The sequence below is a fragment of the Haemaphysalis longicornis genome, unplaced genomic scaffold, assembly GCF_048455015.1.
Source record: "Haemaphysalis longicornis isolate Haplotype H1 unplaced genomic scaffold, Haemaphysalis longicornis Haplotype H1 scaffold_2, whole genome shotgun sequence".
In the NCBI taxonomy this organism is placed as follows: domain Eukaryota; kingdom Metazoa; phylum Arthropoda; class Arachnida; order Ixodida; family Ixodidae; genus Haemaphysalis; species Haemaphysalis longicornis.
The window spans coordinates 21,427,749-21,451,240 of record NW_027526295.1 but is presented as its reverse complement, the minus strand read 5'-3'; positions in this window follow the sequence as shown (position 1 = coordinate 21,451,240).

The window sequence follows — 23,492 nt, the reverse complement described above, 5'->3', positions numbered from 1 at the left end:
GTAACATCCTATTCAATAGGCGATGGTGCGTTCAATGACCATAGAACAGTTTAGTTACTAATTCAGCAAGCGGAACTACGTGCAACGCTTTGGAAAAGCCCAACAACACTGCATCATTTCGACCCCTGGTATCCAGTTCATTTAGAAAATCGTCCGTTTTCAGCTAACTGTATTGTTCAGCAATAAACCAGCCCTACAGCTATGTTCATTTGCATGAAGTAATTTATTATTCTCTAGATTTGTCATAATCGCTTTAGCTAAAATATATTCTACCAGTTCACAAGTTGTGGATGTTAAGGACACTGCCCTGTAAAAATTCAATTCTAAAGGGGATCCTGACTTGTGAGTCGGAATTATACGCGCAGAGCGCCAGTCATGGGGTATCACACAGTATTTGAACGATGTTTTGTATATAACATATAAGTACTCGGCTACCCAAATTGCGTATCTGTTAAGATAAACATTACATATATTGTCCGTACCTGAAGACGTTTTATCTGTAGATTTCGCAAAAGACTAAGAATGCCGTTTTTGCTTAAGATTACTTTGGGATCGGATTACAAAGCGTGTAAGGTTGCAAGTGCGCGCGCGATGCGTTCAGAGTAAAAACCGAGTGAAAGAGCGCGTTGAATAATTTTACATTGGTATAAAAATCGTCAATTGTTAATGCCAGATTTTACGAAGTCTGTGATGCAGCATTTATCATTAGATAAATATTTCCAGAATTCCCTTGCTTGTTTGGACATAGAAGACGTCCATGTGGAAGCAAAGAACTCGTCTCTTGCACTGCGCACTTGATGCTTAAAAGTGCGTACCAGATGTAGAAGCTTTTTCCGGTCGTCACGTTTTTGAGAGCATTTTATCTTGCGTTTCAGATGTATCAAATTACGATTCATCCACGGGTACTCCCTGTTGACGCGCTTTTTGTTTATGTTACGTAGGTGCGTCACAATGAACGCCTTGAGCGCAGCTCATTTACGTCATTCGCCTCATTTAAAAAGGAAATAAATATTCCAAATAAATACTCCATAACACCATCATCATCCGCATGCGTAGTCTCTTACAAATGCTTGCGAAGGTTTGGCATACCGCCGCAAGCCTGAAATGGAACACACAAGAACAAGAAACGGATGTTCCTTGACACTAACGGAGCAATCTGGAAGCGAACCACTTGCAAACAGAAGGTGAAGTACAGCAGAGCTGGTAATTCTTGTAGCATCATAAACAAACTGGCTTAAGAAAAACGCAGAAGGAGTAAGTAGCAATGATTGAGTGAAGGGATGGCAGATATTGTTCCTTGAGGGGAACTGACAAGCAGAAAGCAAGTTTTAAGTGCGTTAATAGATAACTGGTTGAGGAGACAGCATCGTTAGAAGAACCACAGGTCAGTCTGGAGCATTTGGATGAACGTACACCTGTTTTGATGGGATGCAAATTACAAATTACGGGATGCAAATTACAAAGAAAAATGGACCCAAGATTGATCCTTTTGGTACGCCAGTGTTACTTTTACCGGGTGTGATGTTTCTGTGGGAACTGAAACGATTTGTTGCCTATTTATTAGAAAGCTAAGTAACAAAGAAAGAGTGGGTTTTTTTTATAAGGTGATTTCTAAAAGAAAATATTACCTTCTCTTTGCAGCACTTGTATAATCATCGGGCTTCGCTACCAGTTTAGTTCCTTTAAAAAGAACACGCACGCCAGCGCTAGTTTTTGTGATTTCCGGGCATTTAAGGAAAATGAAATGAAGTGAAACGAAATAAAATATCTTTACACTGTGCATTCCAAACTGTACTCCTAGCATTCGGAAAAATGTGAAAGTCTCTAGCAAAACAACTATCCTCCACGCTTGATTAGAAAACAAACAGAGCAGTCTGCACTGTGCGATCGAAAGAGCATGCAGAGGGGGATCTTCAAGTTCGTCGCAGGCTGCCGGAGAGCCGTCTAAGAGCCATCTCTCTGGCAGCAGATAGGGCCTTGTAATTGTTCTTCGAGAGGGACCGCTTCTTCCAATGCAGTATTTCCCTGCCCTCGATCCCGATATTTGCGGCCTGAATTAAGAAAACATTAGCAAAGTGCACTACAAAGTGGTTGTGGTCGCGCAGATGGCTCGCATAAAGATTCCTCTTGTTTCGCCTTCCTAAGTGCGATAGGCACACTGCATCAATCTGGCGTCCCGCAATTGATGTAGATGTAGTGTACTCCAGGCTGCGCACCATTACGTTGGGATACTTTGAGTCTACTACTGGTAGGCTTTATCCTTCGAGACAGAAAGGCTACCTACAAAGATCAGTGGCAATGTGTGTAGTTACCGCCACAGCTTTTCCGTGTGTTTTTCCACTACTTAGACGTTCGACTTAGAATTCTACGGGGCTACCGTGTTTTAGTTATGCTGTTCTCGTAAGAAACGGGCTTTATGTTGTAAGAGCGTGAGCTTTCTCTGAAAAAATACCGAAGTTCTATCCTTAAAGCCACAAATGGTTTTGAATGTTTTTCTTTTCCTTTCTTCGTGGACTGATGCAGAAGCTGCTCGCTGTCGGAAACCTTTGGTGTTGCTTACCTGATAACAATTTTACGGCTGTAATTAATATTTATGTTTCAAGTTTTTTTAGTATCTTCAAATCATTAAAATCGCCAGATTCACAGGACAGTATTTGACGACAATAATGCTACACTCCCGGTAACACGCTCAAGGCGTCTCAACGTAACCTACGCCTACTTTTTATTGTAATGGCAAGGGCAAACTTTGGCATAATGTGCATGATGAGCGTAGTAGGACAATAAATCTACAAAACCCGAAGGGCAGGGAAAACGAAGACACCGGAAAAAATCACACAGGGCGAGCGCTGCCGCCCTCTCGGGTCCAATATTTATTCTTGTGTTTTTGTTAAGCTGTGCTGATTCCCCACGATAATGTTCTTCTTGCGTAACTGCAAATAGCGAATAAAAACGTGCCCTGCCGAAGTCTACGAGGCCATGTTGGAACGAAGACTATAGGCGGGCGCGAAAGGCCCAGAACAAGGCATGGGGCATCCTTCGTCGGTACCAAACATCAACCTAATATCTTTCAAACGAGCAAAGGTTGTTGGCAAGCGCGTGCGCTGTGAGACAAGGAGGGAAGTTGTCGTGCATTCCTTAATCTGTAAACTCATAGAAGGACACACACAAGGTATGGACACGCATACGTAAACTACGTTTAGGTCCTCTTGACAAGGGATGTTCGTTCGACAACGGACACAACAGGCCCCTGGCCAGCACAACAGGAAACCCACAATAACCGGGCTAACACTGTTGGACCACACTTCCAACAAGCGTCCTGTTCTGCACACTAGGCGAAGACTTTCTTGCAACACAAAATATATGTTGAAATGAAGCCCATACACTAGCTCAGCGTCAGTGGGAATGCATGGTCACGCTAGAATTTAAGCATTGCTCCTCATGTTGCAGGAATCGTCGCTGCCGCCATGGTACAGATAGGACGGACTACGACCTACTCTGGGAGCAAGGACTGCCGTTTCCTGCCGAAGGAGAGTGGTAATCGACGTCGCGGTGGATTCCCTACAAAGGACTGTGCGTTTCGTCGCCCCGCCACACTCGCATAGCGGTAGTGGCCACGCAAGGTCACGCTGGAACCTAAGCGTCGCTCCTGATGTTGCAGGCTGGATTTTGCTGTTGAAGTTACTTGTGTTCAAAACTCTTAGTGTCTACCTACCCGACAATTTTGTTCCCAAGTTTGATTTAGTGTTCATGAATTGAATGGCCTAGCCCAATGTATTTTAGGAAACGTCAGATCAATGCGCTTACCAACGCTTGTCACTCGCATTTACTCCCTACGTCTTACTGTTACTAGTTACGATTACTCTTGAGTAAGCTTGCGGCACCTGATTGCGGCAATTGTTAGCCCTCACCTTCTGCGGAAAAACATTAGCCCCGTTTAAACGCAGCTAACAAGGATAGAGCCTTCTTTTCCGGCTTGCATGCGAACGAAGTTACAGCCGCTGCACGCCGCTGTATCTGTCCGGAACACGTGCGTGCCTAAGCGTAAACAGACCGTTCTAAGTGCGCTGTGTGCAAGCACACAAGCAGCGTATTCTCATTATTCGCACCTCGGGATTGCCAACGAAGAGAAATGGCAGCTGAAAGAGGACGTGGTGGCGACACCGCGAAGCTCTGTTCCCCCTTTCAGGTTCGTCATCGCTCTTTCGCTTGGCGCAGGACAGGAGTGTTTAAAGGCCTGGCTCTGCCGATGCCGTAGATATAATGATGATCGTTATAATGGTGACGACGATTATAATATGAACGACGACGACTATGACAAATATTGTAACAAAATTTTTAGGAAGACGGGTGCGGGAAAAAATTTGATATCATATTTAGCGTGTGTTTAGGTGAGCGCAAAGGGCTTCGCTTTGTTACGAAGTTTTAGGTTTATTAGGCCACATCAGTTCGTGAGTCCGTAGGCTCGAACGGTGAATAGTTGACAACGAGAAAATGCGAGCGAGAAATTGAGAAAGGCGCCGTCGCTTATATCGAAGTCACGCCTGCAAGAATTCTAAACTGAAATCGCTGCCCTTCTTTAGTGATGCCCATACAACTACCGACTTAAAATTATTAGCCCCGGCTCTGCGTGTAGAGTGATAAGTTGTGTGTAGGTTTATGTATTTTGCGATTTTACTAATGTTACCTGGCAATGGCAACACAACTGAACTGTGTAGAAGCATCGGTGAAAACAAGTGCTCGTCAGACTAACCGACTGGCCGATTCCCCAACCCCAGGGCGTAACTGCTCGTCCTAAAGGATTAGAAATATGAGAATGTAATATAAAATGGCTTAAAAAGTACTTTGGCTGGACCTTGCGAACATGCGCCTGTAGAGGTTTAAGAAGGCTACATTTTCGTTTTGCCAGTACCTGATGTGGTTATATTGGCGGCTCGTTGAGAGATTAAACTGGGTTCTCGTGATATATGTAAACTGTACAAATGTGTAAGCAGTGGTTTCCCGTAGCTGCACTTAAAAACGCGTAATGTATGGATATGAATTTTAGCGTGTATTAGTATTTTTTACAAAATGCTCAATATTTATTAGTCCCGTTGATATATTAAAGTGATTTTTGCTTACAAATTTTGCCCATAAAAACGGCCGGATGAAAATAGAAGGTTGTCATCCTAAGATTCTTTTAAACTGGCAGTTACGGCATGTCTGCAATTACACCCTTAACGAAGTAAGAAACTTAACAGGAGTTATAATTACTCTCTAAAACTGAGTAAAGCTTACATACTACGGGTGAGCCTTACATATTTCAACGGAAGAAAGACAAAGTATTAAAGAGCACATGAAAAACGCTCCTTGGAGAAAGACTCCTTCTAATTGCCATCTGGTGGATTAAGAAAAGATGAAGAGAGAAAACATTTGTACGCCGTATTGTGTTTGAGTTAACCCTGTGGTGAAACAACGCAGCTTAACGCAGACACAAGATGAAAAAATCAAGCAGAATGGGCCGCGTTGTGTAACCAGCATGTTAGATCACCAACTCGCCTTGCTATTTATGCTTGTGACTGAAGCTTTAGCAAGCGGGAAGAATTTATTTTATATATATTGCCGCAAACGTGGCACTGGGTTTGCTTGTTTATGTTTTGTTTTCACCGCCCGGCTGCGCCGGTCTGCGTTTGCGGCAACACCATGGCTGCACCGGCATGCGGATCACCCAGAAAACTTTCCTGTTTCTCGTACAGGTCGCCATGCTTCTGTCGTCCACTCGGCGGACGCTCGAGCTGCTGCATTCCAACGAATCCTGCGCACAACTGTGATGCCTCTATCATCTTCATGCCTGACGCCCGGATTTCGTCCCGATGGAACAGCCTGCCTCATCACTCGGTGACCGCATGCGCTGTTTGCTGATACCCGGACCGGCAGGCGGAGACACCATGCTGTGTGGCTATAAGACGACTGACAGACTTCTCGGCCACTGGGCAAATTGGCTGCACCAGCATGCGGATCACCCAGAATCCTTTCCTGTTTCTCGTACAGGTAGGAAAACGCTATGGAAAATGTATCCGTTCAGACGATCCGTTTCTCTAGGTGCTGCCTTGCCCATGTTTGCGTTGTCTGCTTTGTTGCATTCAGACTATGTTAAGAAAGTTGATCTTACTCAATGGTAATATTCAAACCAACCCGGGTCCTGACTTACAGAATATATGTAGTCAGGTTTGCGTGAATGCTACAGACAACAAAGAGATCAAGGAGAAGCACCTATTTGACATCGATACGAAATTAGATGCTTTATCCGCCCTTTAAGCTAAAGTGACCTCCTGCCAGGACCAGCTTTGCTCGATGAATAAATTATTTGTCGTCCTTTAAAACAAGTTTGACCAGCTTGAAAATCAGAGCAGGCGCTCTAACTTAATCGTGTACGGTCTTGCTGTAGCATACAATGAGACAATCGAAACACTTGAACAACAGGTAAACAACGACATTATCCAGAACGTCATGGAACTGAAGGAACCCATCGCTATTGAGCGTATACATCGATTGGGCAGGCCAGCAGCAGGCAAAATTGGGCCAGTAATATTTAAGCTGCTCGATTGGAGGGAACAAATTAGTAATATTAAAAAACGGGTTCAAACTGAACGACATGGTACTATCTATAGGCGAAGACTTCTCTAGTAGGATCCGGGTGGTTAGAAAACATCTGTGGCAAAGATAAAAAATTCACCGTGATAAAGGCGAGAAGGTGTACATGGCTTTTGATAAGCTGTACATTGACGGTCAAACGTGCGTCTTGGACAACGAAGCAGGAGATATAGAAGCAATTCAAAAAACCAGTGCTGCAAACAAAACTCGTCCCATGACAAGAAGTCAGACCCATCCAAGGGAAAAAAGTGTTCCTAAATCAGTCTACCCTTACTACAGATAATGCGGGATTGAAAAGTGCCCCATTTCTTATCGACCACAAACATAGCCAAAGTAATACAGCTTTAAGATTGATCAAAACTGATCTGTTGGGAATAGCCTTGCTGCAACATGACCCCCATATCACGGTACTTACAGAGACAACGCTGTGTCCCGATACAAGTGACGATGATGTATTCCCTTCCTTGTACACTGTATTTCGGAAAGACAGGACCTCAAGGGGTGGCGGAGTAGCTGTCCTTGTCAAATCATCACTCCAGGCCACAACCATTCACGATTTTTGGGATATTGAGTGTATATGCATCAGGGTATCCGCTTGCAGTCATAATTTTCTTTTGTACACACTTTATTGACCTCCTGATAGCGATACTTCTTTCGAAGTGTTAAAACGTCACATGTCCCACTTCAGGAACAGCAAAATTCTGTTAGTAGGCAATTTTATCTCCCCGGAGTTAACTGGGAACGTTTTGTAACAGGCCCCTCAAACAAGATTGCTACTGAAAATATTTTTGATATCATGCTTACCCACAAACTCAAGCAAGTTGTTGATAAACCGACCTGAACACAAGAGTCAACTAGCACCCTTTTAGATCTAATGTTCCTCAATCGCGAAAATGAGAACTGCGCAGTTTCTATGGCGCAAGGACTATCCGATCATTCCCTTCTTATCATTTCAATTCCCCTACTAAAGATTTCTAGTAAGAAAAAGTCACCACTACGTACCATCAGAACCTATTCGAGAGCCGACGACTTAGCTGTGATTGACTACATGGAAACATGCTTCGTTGCGTTTGGAAATAATGATGTCTGTACGTTATGGGAAGAGCTTCAAGCGATTTGCGTTCACTGTATTGATTAACTCATCCCAAATAAGCAAAAGAAGAATAATAAACAAACACCTTGGATGGCACGCTACATAATCCACCTTAAAAGGAAACTGAAACAGTTACGGAAGAATTATGCGCATTCCGGTGTTATGAACGACGTCACGGCCAGCCTAGCCCAGGCCATTCGTAAGTCGAAAGACCATTATTTTAATGTAGTTCTGCCTGAATTTATAAGGACTGACCCAAACCAACTTTGGAAGTTTCTCGGCGGAAAAAAGAAACCTATCACTGAAATTAAAATTGATGGTTCAATTGTGACAGACCAGAAAATTATTGCTGAAAATTTTAATTTGTACTTTCAAAGTGTTTTTTCTTGTGCCGGTTCTTGTGACAACGTAATGAAGTGTTTGATCAACATGAAACCGTGTTTATATCCTATCCTGGTGTACTATCTATGCTGTTAAAACTCAAAACCAAAGCGCCTTGTGGTCCCGATGGCATACCTAACATCTTTCTCTAACAATACGCTGAACATATTGCCAGATTTCTTGTGATCATTTTTCGCTCCTTTTTGTTGGCGTCCACACTACCGCCGGACTGGAAGGCCACCCGCGTCGCTCACGTATTTAAAGGAGCCATGAAGAGAAAATACAACTTCGTGTAATTTGAAAGAACTAGGATTCAGTATCTTACTCAGCTCCATCACAGCCCCAAAAGATGTTTTTTAACGAAAAAAAAGCAAGAAGTATTTAAAAACTTTCAAATTTTGCGCCACAGTGACGTGTTATGAGCAAGAATGACGTCATACGGGCCAACAATAAAACATAATTTTCAGTGCGTTAACTGCATGTTATCATTCAAGTGATGCGGTCAAATGGAACTAGAGGCCCCATTATAGATGTTCAGTCATGTGTCATCGCGACAGGTCAGTTAGGTGGCCGCCAATCGCACAAACAAGGTTCCGTGACGTCATAGAAAAGTTGCGGGAAATTGGCTAGGGGGTCGCCACTGCTTCACACGTTTTCTTTAATATCTCCGTTATTTGTTCGAAGATTGCGATGATATTGGCATCATTGTTATCGGGACTAAGTAGTCTTTCTAATAAACCCAACTTGTATTTTGTCTTCATGGCTCCTTTAAAGGGTGACCGCTTGTCACCACAAAATTACCGTGCCATTTCTATAACATCTTCATGCAGCAAGCTAATCGAACATATAGTAGCAAACCAACTCTTCAACTTTTAAGTGAACACTCAATCCTATCTGATAAACAACATGGCTTTAGAAAGGGATATTCCACAGTTACGCAATTAGTTACGATCATTCACACTTTTGCCTTAAACTTTGATAAAAGTAGTCAAATTGATGCAATATTTATAGATTTCAGTAAGGCCTTCGATAGGGTTCCACATGATAAACTAATATTAAAACTTCAACGCATTGGCCTTCCAGCCATTTTGGTAAATTAGATCGCAGATTAATTGAGTAACAGGGAACAATATGTTTCCATAAATGATCACCAATCAGCATCTCTTCATTTTACATCTGGTGTACCCCAAAGAAGTGTCTTGGGTCCAATACTGTTCCTTGTCCACATCAATGACATCGTCAATATTAGTGATTTTGGTGTGCAGATTAGACGGTTTGCTGACGACTGTGTTCTATTCAGAGAAATTAACTGTCCTGGTGATCAAACCGAGCTTGATAATCTTGGAAATATTTCAAAATGGTGTAGTATGTGGGCAACAATGCTAAATACTGATAAATGTGTCTATATGCTGCTTACCCGTACGGAACGTCCAATAAAACATGCATACAAATGAGAAAGTTATTCTTTAAAAGAGATAACCAGCTAAAAAACTTAGGACTAACGATTACTAACACCCTCTCTTGGAACTTGCACATTGAAAACATATGTTCAGCCGCTCTTCGTAAACTCCGTTTCTTAAGGCATGAACTGCGCAATTCTCCCTCAAAAGTAAAACTCATGTGCTAGAATACGCCACTGTCATATGGTACCCACACACAAAAGTTAGTATTAATAAACATGAACGTATACAATGAAGGCAATTCGATTTATCTACTCCAAATACTCACCAACCGATTCCCCAACCCAGCTAATGTTTGATAACGCCATCCACACAGCTTGAATCACGCAGGCGTGATTTGCGACTTGATTTTCTTTTTTTTTTTGGTGCTGAACCGGAAACTGTCGGTGGACCCATCCCCGTACTTATCTTTTCTTCCAACCTGGCCAACTCGGCACTTCCATTCTAACTTACTAACCTCGTTTTTTGCCAGAACTGATACGTTTATGTATTCGTTTTTCCCTCGGACCATGTCTGACTGGAACACGTTAAGTGAACCGTATTCTGCACATATTCCTTAGAGTAATCGCATTTCCTGTTGTCCTTGAGTTGTTATTTTAGATGCAAAGCATCTCTTAGTCGACCCTCCGTCGTCCGGCGTCCGTACCTCTCCTCGTACACTAAAAAAAAGAAATAGTTAGCAGCGCCCGGTTTCGATCCCACGACTCTCTGGCAGCAACGGGAGGTACGTGGCGGTCTTCACACTGCGCTACAAAACCGAGACAGGAGCAAGCGCTACGAACGCACCTTATGTCCTTGACTCACTCAAACTACGTCAAGAAGCTACTGATACAACGAAGGCACGCGAAGCTGAACGTCAACGAAAACGACGAACTGAAAACTTTAGAGGAGGACGTTGAAGTTTCCATAGGAAATCTGTTGCGGGAAGCGCCACGCGCCTTGAAGCTCAACCAGAAAATAGGACGGAGAGGACGGGCAGCGGGGTAGGAGCGTGAGCACGCAATAAAGAAAGACGAGAACCAGGAGGTGTTCCATCAGGTAACGCCGGTGTCGGTCTCTTCGGTGTCTCGGTGTCTCTACATTTCTATACACTTCTCTGACTCTACATGGGGGTTCACACTACGTTCCTTTTCGTGCTCCTATAAATGAAACAACATACCGGCAACACAACAGAACCTACACAGAACCCCTATGATGCTTCGCATCCTCCTCATGGTTCCCCACGGGAAGATGGTGTAATTTTTCTTGTACCTGTATATCTACCAAATGCCCGTCCTGCTTGGACCTACTGTGTTCTGCAGTATGTATGAAATAATAAACCTGTGTGCCAAGTGAAGCGCTTTTTCCATTCTTTATTAGATGCGACGCATATCTTGCTCTGTGGCATGTCCCTCCTGCGTCGTCGGCGTCGCGGCGTCCGTCCGCATCCCTCCTTCGTTCGTCTCTCCCACAGCTGTGCGCAACACTGTCACTCCGGCTCATTATCATAACGACAGCTGGTCTGCTTGGTAAGCGCGCGCTTCGCTGCGTTAACGCTGCGTTAACAGCTGCTCCGGCGCGCATGTGCGCGCATGTGCGACTCTCCTCCGCTGTCTCCTCTCCTTCAAGCGCTGTGAATATATAGCGGGTATCGTGCCGAGGCGGTTCAGTCAAGCGCTCGCTCTCGCACTTGGCGTGACCTTCCTTGACTACTTTTTCGTGCTTGACTACTTCGTGCTTGACTCGCTTCTTCCGATGAAGAGGTGATGGAAGCGACATGAAAATGTAAAATTACCCCCATCGTCCCGCGCATGAGAACACCCGCATGTGATGGAAAGGCATCCTACGCGTTCACAACACGTTTCACGCGATTTAGAGAATCAACCCAATGGAAACGCCAATTGAACCCCCAGATGCGTCGCATCACACAGGGGTTCCCTCGCGAAGAGATGGGGGTAAGTTTTTTATGCCGCGCGTTTTATCTACTTCGATAGGGAGAGCGTTTCTAACTAACGTCAACAGCCTAAAATATTCTTTTTTTGATATACAGTGTTCTGAATGTAATTTGCGGGTCTGACAATCACTTGCGCCCCAAGATAAATTGCCGAAGAGCAGACGCCGCGGTATTCGAGTCGCCGATGCTCGCTTGCGCAGGTCACTTTGTTGACTGCTGCTTTGCCGCCTGTGCATTATTTGAGTTGTGAGAGCAGCATGAGTTCGCTCCAATGAACTGGTTTTCCTTGACGACAACTGTGTCATCTTTGGCTTCGTGACAATATTTTTATTGTTCTCTCAGTTCTCTAGTCCTGGAGGTGTAGCCCAGGATCCTGATGCTTTGGCTTGGAGTGATGACCTGGCTGTCAAGGAGTATTTGAATGTTTTCCTTTGTCGTTTTGCGTGAGGTAGGATGGCAAGGAGCTCGAATTTTTGAGGTGAACACTGGAGGCCATAGGCTTTAGCATATCAGCCTACTGCATCTGTGGCCTGTTAGAACGTGTCTTGGAACTCTCCGAGGGACTCCGTCGTCGTCCAAAGGGTAATGACATCGGCGTACAGGGCGTAGCCGAAATTTGGTGTATTCGCCCGTTTTTTAGGGAGGTGGAGTAGGGCCAGGCTGAGCTGCAACGGAGAAAGCATGGACCACTGAGGGGTGCCGCGGACACCGATCCGATGGGATCGGATGTAACTGTGCCAATCTTGAGTGTATCCATACGATCGGATGGGAAGTTTCTGACGTACTAGTAAGTTCATTCCCCGCAATCGGTGCCAATAAGGGCAGGCAGTATGTTGTCATGAGTAACGTTGTCGCCTGCCCGCTTCAGATGGAAAGCAAAAGCTGCTCTAGGGGAATTTCGGGTGGCCTGTTTTAATGCCAACTCCTTTCATTGAGGGAATATATCGTGAGCATCGAGGTTTTGCCTGAAGCCAAAGGTGGACATTGGCGGCACCTCGGTGTTGTCAAGGTGTTTCTGTCACCGTTTGAGGACGATATGGTTAGAGATATGGTTCTGTGGTTACCCACATAGGGGGACTGGCCAGGTTTAGGAATGAATTGTACCTCTGCTGTTTTCTATAAAGAAGGTAGAGCTCCAGAGGCACAGATTGAGTTGAGGTGTTCCAGGAGGGAGGCAAGAGAGTCGCACCTCAGATTGTTTAAAAAATTGTAAGTGATGTTCTCGGGTCTAGAGGCGCTGTTTTTGTTACTCTCGGCTATGGCTGCCTTCAGTTCGTAAAAGGGATGGGCCTGTCTAGGGTGTCGCTTGGGGGGGGGGGGGGCGTGTAGTGACGTGGAGCGGTACCAGGGGGGGGGGGTCTGTCTGAAAGTACTTATCTTCGAGTGCTTCCATTAGTGCTGGATCATCGCCCTCGTAGTTGTTCAGAGTGCGAACGAAGCTGCGGTTGGTTTCGCTCTTCCTCCTTAGTGGGTAAATCAGGTGACCGATAAGTTGCCACGTTTTCTTGGTTGACAATGTCCCTTGAAGGCCGTAACAAAATTCAAGCCAATTTTCTCTACAGAGTGCTTTAGCATATTCCGCCGCTGTCTTGCTAAGTCCGTTGATGCGTTTGCAAAGGCGACGATTGTGTCGTTGCCGCTTCCGCCGCTTTGTTAGGCTCCTTCCTAACTACGTGCCTCCCTCAGGTGGAGCAGGCAAGATTCCGCGCACGGGGTTCCGTGTGTGGGGATGATCGTCGGGGTGTGTTTGTTGGCCAGGGACAGATGGTGTGATGCCCACTTCTCGTAGGTCGAGAGGTTCGCCGAATGTTGTGTAGATTGTTCCTCTCGAAATATGTCCAAGTTGGTAAGCCGCCCTGACCCTATGGTTATCTTGTTTCCGCGTGTCGTAAGCTGAAGTATATCATAATCGGAGCAGAGGTTCACCGGAGTGTTTATCCATGCCACGTCCAGCGAGCTGAGAAGTTGCGAAAGGTCCGGGGTAGTGTCTCTTGCCGGACTGGTGCCTTAACGAGTGGCTGTCTCTCTATCATTCAAGAGGGTTGGGTGAAACAGATTAATATAGGAAGCGATTTTCTTGCCTCATTTGGGGCGGTATTCGTCAATGCCCATCGGGTTGGATGCGATGAAATCGCCAAACCGGTATAAGGGTGTGCTGTTGGTTGTATATGTAGGGCGTCTTGAAAGGTAGCCGTTCTGTCTGGTTGGTTGCGTGAAGGGCGACAATATGAATTTAGTATAAAAATATTTTGTTGCTGCCTGTACGGCGACAACGTAGCTCTACCAACGTGTGCTCACATCCTCGTTGCGGAGTGAGATGTCCCGTAGAAGCTATGCTCTTTCGGACGAATGTTCCCGTGGCTCGTTGCGACGGGTGGGTGCAACTGATACATCCCGGCAGCTTAGGTTTATTGTTAGGTTCTTGCAAGTCAATGACATCTGGTTTGGTTTCCAATGTATCTATGCGTAGCTCTAATTACCCAGCCTTTTGTTTAAAAACTCAGCAGTTCCAGTGACGAATCATCAGCGTAACGAATGGTTTATCACGGGGTTCCATCTTGTGGCGGGAAATATTGGCTGCTATTTGAGGTCCTAACATCCAGGCTGTGCTTAGGTGTACGGGGTAGCCCTTTTTGAAGACCGCAGGATAAGGAGAATTTAACTCACGTTCGATTATTAGGTGTCGAGCCCGGGGATGGTGTTGATCTAGTTGTCTTGAATAAATTGCTGTAGTGGGAAGATAGTTTCTTGAATGGTCTGCATTAGCTCTGCCTGGTGTTAAAAATAAGCTTGCGTCTGCAGTCTGCGCCATAGTCGTCCGTCCACCTGTTCAAGAAAAATTGAGGGAGGCTCTGACGCTTGGAGTTCCCTATATCGGTGTAGCGACTGGGAATGGAAAGGATGGAAGGGGGTGCTGCCATGCCGCCCGCCCCGGAGGGGATGCAGGGCGTCGTTTTAGAACTGAAAGTGACCATAACAAAATGCAGCGCAAAAAAGGATGGGACAACAGAAGAATTAACGACGACACGGCCCTGACTCGCAACTGAATTTATTAGAAAAAACACACACATATATATACTCAATCCACGTGGCTTTCTATCATGTCTCTCGCGATTGCAGCCAAACTACAACATTGTGAAACTATACCTGCCAAATACCACACAATACACACTGCACCAGACAGTAAAACAAAAATCCGCTCCATCACCTTGGCAAACGCGATAACACCACTGACACAATTCACGTGCCAAGGACTACCCTATTGTGCACTGCGACCATTCAAGAACACATATTCACTCTCGGCTAACGGCATTGACGGAATGCTGAAGCACTTTTCTTCTTTCTAATATGATACGCTTCTATAATTTCCCGTACACGTTGGTCCTTATGTTTAGCAATTACGACAATGTCTTCAAACACAGGAGCACACCCACACTTTGCACAATGCTGAGCAGCTTGAGAATGCTTGTCACCTTGCCACGTGCGCTTGTGCTCCAAGAGCCTCAGGTTAAGGCAGCGCCCCGTTTGCCCGATATACACTTTCTGGTAGCACGAAAACGGGATCATGTACACTACTGCCACGCTGCAAGGAACGCATGGCGACACGTGTTTGTCTTCGCAACGTATATGCTTGGCGGCTCCTGTTATCTTCTTATCCACTGTGTTGCACAATCTACTTAATTTGTTTGGGGCAGAGAACAACACGTTTACTCCGTACCTTCCAGCTACATTTTATAATCCATGTGATAATCTGTGTACGTAGGGCATGAGAGAGAATTTTTTCTTTCTAGATTCAAGCTCACGATCTTCTCGAGTCAGAGACCCGCATTTCACCCATTTTTGAACTTTGTCTACCGCGAGACGCATAACTTGCCTATCATAACCAGCCTTACCCAACCTTTCCATTTGCGCACTAAAACTGTTATCATACTTATGCGCACAAGACTTTGCAAATACGTTGCACAGATAAGAGACAGCTATGCCAGCCTTCACAATTTTAGAGTGCCCAGAGTCCCATCTGCGCAACGTATTTGCAAAGTCTTGTACGAATAAGTACCACAACAGTTTTAGTGCGCAAATGGAAAGGTTGGGTATAGCTGGTTATGATAGGCAAGTTATGCGTCTCGCGGTAGAGAAAGTTCAAAAATGGGTGAAATGCGGGTCTCTGACTCGAGAAGATCGTGAGCTTGAATCCAGAAAGAAAACATTCTCGGTCGTGCCCTACGTACACAGATTATCACATGGATTAAAAAATGTAGCTGGAAGTTACGGAGTAAACGTGTTGTTCTCTGCCCCAAACAAATTAAGTAGATTGTGCAACACAGTTGATAAGAAGATATCAGGAGCCGCCAAGCATACATGTTGCGAAGTAAAAGACGTGTCGCCATGCGTTCCTTGCAGGGTGGCAGTAGTGTACATGATCCCGTTTTCGTGCTACCAGAAAGTGTATATCGGGCAAACGGGGCGCTGCCTTAACCTGAGGCTATTGGAGCAGAAGCGCACGTGGCAAGGTGACAAGCATTCTCAAGCTGCTCAGCATTGTGCCAAGTGTGGGTTTGCTCCTGTGTTTGAAGACACTGTCGCAATTGCTAAACCTAAGGACCAACGTGTACGGGAAATTATAGAAGCGTATCACATTAGAAAGAAGGGTGAAAAGTGCGTCAGCATTCCGTCAATGTCGTTAGCCGAGAGTGAATGTGTTCTTGGATAGTCGCAGTGCACAATAGGGTAGTCCTTGGCACGTGAATTCTGTCAGTGGTGTTATCGCGTTTTGCCAAGGTGATGGAGTGGATATTTGTTTTACTGTCTGGTGCAGTGCGTATTGTGTGGTATTTGTCAGGTATAGTTTCACAACGTTGTAGTTTTGCTGCAATCACGATAGACATGATAGGAAGTCACGTGGATTGAGTATATATATGTGTCTGTTTTTTCTAATAAATTCAGTTGCGACTCAGCGCCGTGTCGTCGTTAATTCTTCTTTTGTCCCGTCCTTTCTTGCGCTGCATTTCGTTATGGTCACTATGAACCAACTAGCCGAACTTGCCATCCTTCTGTACAACTGAAACTTTGCGTTAAAGTGCAAGTTATTATTTCGGGTCCTTTGGCCTCTGTGCTTCCACGATATTTTGGTATCGCGAAAATTAGTAACAGTCCTACGACCAGCACTAGTACAAGGGAGCGAAAGTAGCTCTTGTGCCGTTTTGTGTTATAGTTTGTGCCCGAAGCAAGTTAAAGCGGGATCTCACTTCAAAGGAAACCCCGTAACCTAGTCACGTTACGGGGTTTGGGCAATTAAATAAATCAAACAGTTTTTTTAAGTAGGAAGCCGCGGGTTCTGTTTGTTTAAGCAACAAGGATATTTTGAACGGAGTTAGGTGAGTAAACATTTTGCCGGGGTACGTTTGTTGTGGCATAATGCGTCACTGCGGTCAATTACAAGGTGGAAAGTGGCACGACAAATCTCGGCCGCACACCGCGCTGCAGGACTGATCGGCACTCCTCAAGCGTCAAATGACTGCACATACCAGCCAGCTATATTGCCGGTGTGGTGGGAATAGAGTTTGCAGTCGATCGTTTCTGAAAAGGGTGAACAGCGATTACGAGACTCCACCTGTCTTGGCAAATGTATTGAAAGGAAGTGGAACTGATTCTTCCCTTTGATATGTGCTGACATACAATCGTTATATCTAGACCGTAAACAGACAGATGTAATATTTATAGATTTCGCGAAAGCATTTGACAAAATTCTCATGTAAAACTAATGATAAAACTACGTGCCATTCTTAAAAATGACAAACTTTGCAGTTAGATTCAATTATACCTTACTTCACGTTACCAATATGTCATCTTCAGCGACACTCCTTGTAAAATAGTACCTGTCACTTCGGGTGTACCCCAGTGTTCGGTTCTGGGCCCATTATTATTTCTTCTTTAACGACATTGTCAGTCAGCATAACACGAAAATTGGGTGGTACGCTGATGATTGTCAGATTTATTCTACTGTGAACTCTTTGGAAGGTCAGGTTAATCTTAATTTAAAACTGAACGATGTCATTCAGGGGTGCAACACATGGCAGATGTGTGTTAATTATAAAAAAGTGCTGTTGTGTCAATCACAAACAAGAAGCAACCCCTTCTTTTTATTGCGCAGCCTTTAATAACGTGCTAACACAGGTAACTGAGTATAAATATCTTGGTTTACATATATGTAACCACGTGCACTGGGATAAACACATTACAAACGCTGCTAATCAATCAATGTATAAACTTCACTACTTGAAAAGGTCTCTTACAAATGGTCCAACAAGCTTAAAATTACAATCTTCTAAGAGCATCGTGTTACCCATTCTAGATTATGGAAATGCAATTTGGGACCCTTTTAAGCCGGCTAACATAACTAAATTGTGTCGTGTACAAAATAAAGCAGTCAGTTTTATTTTTATTTGTTATAGCCCCGCCTCAGTTTCCGAACTGACAGTCAAGGCTTGTTTATTAAACATTGCGGACAGAAATAGAGTATGCCGCCTACGCTTTCTTTTTAAAATTGTGAAGAAACTTCTCAAAAGTGGCACGCGTCAATACTTAACGTATTTTTCTTCAGGTTATTCGCTGAATGTAACCCTATTCCTGCCGAAAAACAATGTCTTTAAGTACTCTTTTTTCCCAAGAACAGGGAATGAGTAAAATAACCTTGAAAGTCATGTTGTCGAACAAACTTAACAAAGTTGAAAGCCTACTTGACTTTTAAACTTTTCTTTTTCGTTCTTTGCTTGATATGTGCATAACGTGTTCTAGTTCTCATGTATATTGTGTGCGAGGGTCATTGATGTGTACTCTTTGCAGTGTGCGTTGTTTCAATGCGTATGTCGGTTTCTTTTTTTCTTTTTTGTGCCCTTCGCCAGATCTTTTCCAGGCGCCACTGTAAATTTGCAATCAGTTCAAGCTTGTTTCTTGTACTTATGTTATGCGTTCTTTTGGTATGTTTTATTGAGGAATGTATCAAACTCTTCTTTCCACCCTGCTACGACCCCTTAACTGGGGTCCACAGTATTGTAAATAAAAATAAATAAATGAAATGAAAGGAAGTGTAATTAGCGGTGCCCTTTGACATTCCGTGACATACAATCGTCATGTCTAAGCCAGTGTAATGAAAGGAAGTGGAATTGCGGGTTTTCTTTGACATGCCCTGACACACAATCGCTCAATCTTGGCCAATGAAATGAACGGAAGTGTAATTACCGGTGTATTTTGCTATGCCGTGACATAGAGTCGTTACGAAACCTCAGAATTATATGGCCTCGGAAAGAGGTGTTCGGAAGATTGCGGGAAAAGGTAAATAGCACTGACCACCGATGCGGCTCGCTGTGATTGACAGATCTAGTTTCGCAAACGGCCCAACAAGGAAGACGCCAGCGATTGTTACTGGTCTTCCCTCTTTTCTCATAGCCCTGGATACACAGCCTGAGGCCGTTACTTCGACGCAGAACCGAATTTCCAGGACATGTCATAAGCTCCATCCCGCTGTGGCTGGCCCGCAATAAATATTTTGCGTTTGTTTTCATGAGGTGATTGCACGCCAGTAAACTTGTCCGGATTCATAATCTTCCGCATGGCAAGCGCTTTTTTCTTTCCATTGGTACTTGAACTAGTTTTCACCTTAAGTATCATAATTCAGGAAAGTGTGAAGTAACACTATTAAATACGCCTTCGTGTTCAAAAATATATACTTCAACCCGGAATTATCAGAGATGAACCCAGAAAGTTGAAGGTGTTTTGAAATACTTGAACTTTTAACGCTTCTGTGGAATATGGCTGCGCAGAAGGGGAAGCATTTATTAAGATTTAGGTGGATGTTTCTTATGCGTGCAATCAGATGCACCAGGGCATCCTTTAGTGCGGGGACACGAGAAATCTTTCCGCTTGTAATTGTTGTTCGGAGAGGAAGCTTGCTAAAAAATGAAAACGTGGTTTATACACCGGACATTCCAGTATCAGCGTCCTTGTCCCCAGAAAGAACAGTAACAGGTGATGGCTGAACCACTGTGGCCGAGTAACGCACATGCTCTCAGATGAGAGGCAAGCACCTTTCGTCACGTGGCCGAAGGTACCGACCAACCCAAAGCCAATGCGTCTGCCTTTCTAGAGCGAAGCTTCCTGCAGGCCAATTTTAAACGCGCCAACAAGCCTGCTCTTCCGCTTTACATGTTCGTGTCGCACACCGTATGCAGGGTTACACGAAGAATAGACAAAAAACATCTGCCTCCGCAAGCCTTTCTTTACTTTACTCTGGCCTACATTAGCACACGTCATCTTGGTCCCAATCTGGTCTCCGCAGATGGCTGTGGGAAATCTGATTCGGGGGCCATTACTGTGCGGACTCCGTTGAAAGCATTCTTTGTAATTGAGGAACTCAGCAACAAGACATCGCCTATATTTACGGAATTGGCTGCTATTATGGTGGTACTCGGTCTAGAGCACCGGGTTTTCGCAGTATTCTGAAAAAATCCGAAAAACACTCGCCGGCGAAATTTAGAGCAATCCGGATTTATCCGATAAACACCGATTTTAAAGCTCACGGCAGCAAGAAAGTTTGGATATCAGGTCGAAGTTTGGACTTCATGATATCGGGAAAGTTATCGGCCCCTCTGGCCGTTCGCAGTTTTCTCCGATAACTACGAATGGCCACCAGTCCGACAAAGAGGTTCATTTCTCCCCTTTCAAGACTACTACATCATCTACCTGATTTGGTTTGGCACTCAAAGCGCCTTCGACACCACGCCTCGTGAAATGACTGATTTTTCTATATTTGTGCATTTCTCGGGTCCGGTACTGAGTTGCAATCTTTTATATGGACCAAAAAATGTAAGAATGTCCTGTTTTCTATCTGAACGGTAGGACAGATTTGTATGCTGCGCTTTCAATGATTACGCAACTTGAGGCAGAGAATACTCTGATGCACCAGGTTTATCCACTTTCAGGGTTAATTTGCACGCACTGCTCACTCAATCGCGTGACCCATGTGATAGCTTCACACAACATGTTGCAAGATTGCGAAATATTTTTGAAGAAAACGACCGCTCAGGAACTATGGGAGACCTTGCAACTACACTGCGGTCGTTGAAAAAGTCAGTAAGAGAGTTGAGGGGAGCTTTTGAATGATCTCAAGTATTTGAGCGAACCGTTGCGATACAGTGTTGAAAATGTAAACCGAGATATGAAGTTTAAGCTGCAACGCGGGTTTAAATATTATGCGCATATTTTCAAGTTAGTATGTCTTGAAACTAAGGACATAAAGACGCTCATTAAAGATTTTGAAAACTTCCACAGCGACGAAATCAGGAACGTTGCTGAACTACTGCCGTTTGAGACGTTCAAACTGAGCCGCGGCCAGGAACTTCACGCTCTGCGCCGAGGCTGCTCGCTCTACCTATTTCTAGCGCAAAGCTTGAAAGTGCATCTTGTATGCTAAAAATAAAAAAATCGAAAAACGCGCCGTCTTCATCGACACATATCCTTTAAAGCATGACGGATCTAATAGCAGAAACATACCGGTTTTGTCTTTAGCAATTCATGCTTGTTTACACATTATATGTGCAGGAGCAACTCAAACATTTGGAACAATAACGATTTGCTCGGAGGGTTCTCAGGTGTTTGTTTTCAGGTATCATTTCCCGTAGGATATGGACGATGGATTATAGAGCACAGCGAAATCAGAATTTCGGAGAATCCGATATTTAGAAGATATAAACTCCGAAGAATACTGACATTTTGCTAAAAAATTACCACCGAAAGGCAGTCTCCGAATTTCACCAAAAATAAATTCCGCAAACTCGGAGCCCTAGTTATAAGCAATATTCCTGCTCGGTGATTGGTAATTCTTGCGGAATGGCGGCCTCTTTTACTGGTGAAGCCATCGCACCCTCTTAGCCAGTTTGTATGTGCACTGAACGTATGTGCACTGAAGGCACAAACTTGAACCACGAGCGGGCACAGAAACTCACTTTAGTGGCTGCCAGGTCATTCCGCTGGCCAAGCGAACATGATCTCTGATACAGCTGCTGAAGGCGCGCGCACTGGGTGTGACCTATTCCATTGCGCATTCCAAACAAACCGAAAGTATGGCTGTCTCTGAACTACGGTATAAACCGCAGTAGTCTGCTTGGCGGGACTCTCACTTGAGACATTTGCCTGTGCACGATATATCCCCACTGTGCACTTTCAGGTTTTCGCAAAACAAACAGAACTTTTTCTGCACCGATTGATTGATTACTCCCCATTGTTGCATTTATTCGTAGCGTTGTGTTTAGAGCAGGCTGGGCGAATTCACCCCTGTCCTTGCTGGGCAGGGACAGAGCTGAGGAGAGGGCATCTTGTGTGCTACTGTCCTCAATATTCTACACAGCGAGAACGAGCAAAAAAAACACTTCAGCGACTGCACTGAACAAACATCGTACAACTTAGTCACTTTCTTGGACAATTGCGTAATAATGCTTGCCCGGCACTAGGGACAGAAGATATCTAGATCTCCTGAGTTTTCTAAATTGCTGAGGATTGACCGAGTTTGTCTCACTTTGAGGCCCTGAAAACGTTTCTCCTGATATTGCAACTTTTCTGCGCTTTGTATTTACTTAACTGTATTCGCCCTCGTATTTATAGTTTCTACCTCCTTTATCTCCCTTTGATATCTTTTTTCGGTTCATTACGCTGGCCTTATGTGATGTTCACAGCCTCGCCGAGGGCTGGCCTCTTACGTCTTCAGTAAAAGTTTTCGTCTCTGCCTCCTCTCTCTCCTTCTTTCACCACCGTAAATACCGGGATGTAAAGTCTCCCACTACGAACACTGAAGCTTGAAGAAAGACACGACACACCAGCCAAATCGCAAGATCCTAGCAAATTGGGTTACACCGGTAATGGTTTGTCTTTGAACACTGATTGTGGCATTAAAACAGCATAAATACTGCTTGGGAGGGGAAAAACGAACGCATTTCCTACAGAGCAGGAGCCGTGGGTCATTTGTGGACTTCGTTACGTTAAGCAAATATTTTTACTTAACTATTATGCGAGAAATCTCAGAGAGCATTATCTGGTATCCCCGACGAAGCAAGTTCGCTGCTTTGTTGCTGGCCTCTGTCGTTTTAGTCTCTCCTGAAGAAATGTACTTGTTGAGGGATGTTGAGCAATTCGTGATGTTTGGACTGCAGGACTTATAGGCCTCGTTTTTCTTCCCTTGTGGTCTTGGTCAAATTTACGCAGTTTATTCTCGGTCGAGCACTAATCATACTGACCACCCCTCTCCCAAAAGAAACTTTTATTGGGGTTGGGTTGATAACAATGGTGAATGCCTGTAACGTAATATTTGTTGCGAAAAAAAAGTTGTGTGTACTGGGAGGGCATGCGAGCACCGTAAGCAGCTCCCAAAAATTCACTGCATTTCCCCAAACCTTGCTCTTCCAGCCACCACGTCTACCTCACACCAGGTGAGTACGTCTAATGGGACTCCCTCGACCCCCACATCTCGGTGTTCAGTTGCAATAAGACTCAAAGCAAGGCGTATAAATGTTCCACCACAAAACGTGTCGAGATAAGCCTACTTTGGGGCTCGCTCCGGCCAGGCGCCGCCGCTGGTTTTGCTCGAGCCACCGACGGCTTCCTCGGACACCATTTTCATCGATACCGCTCCGACCTTGCATTCTTTGCGAGCGTCTGCGCCGTCGGTACCGCAGTCGATCTGCCGAGCCTGTATGCTGCCCCCCCGGACAACACACACTTCAACTCCGAGTACTTGGTCGTGCTACAACCGTTTCCTACGAACAAGATGCCCTTATCGAGCTGGATGACCAAGATGAGGAGTATATTAGCACATGAAAGAGCCGCAAGCCTAAACTCACAACTCACGCTAGCTTCGAACTGCATGCGGGCAGATTTCACCAAATAGCCATGTAATCCGAAGTGCCCGCGCAACCGCTCGGAATTCTTACCGCCGTTCTCCGAGCGG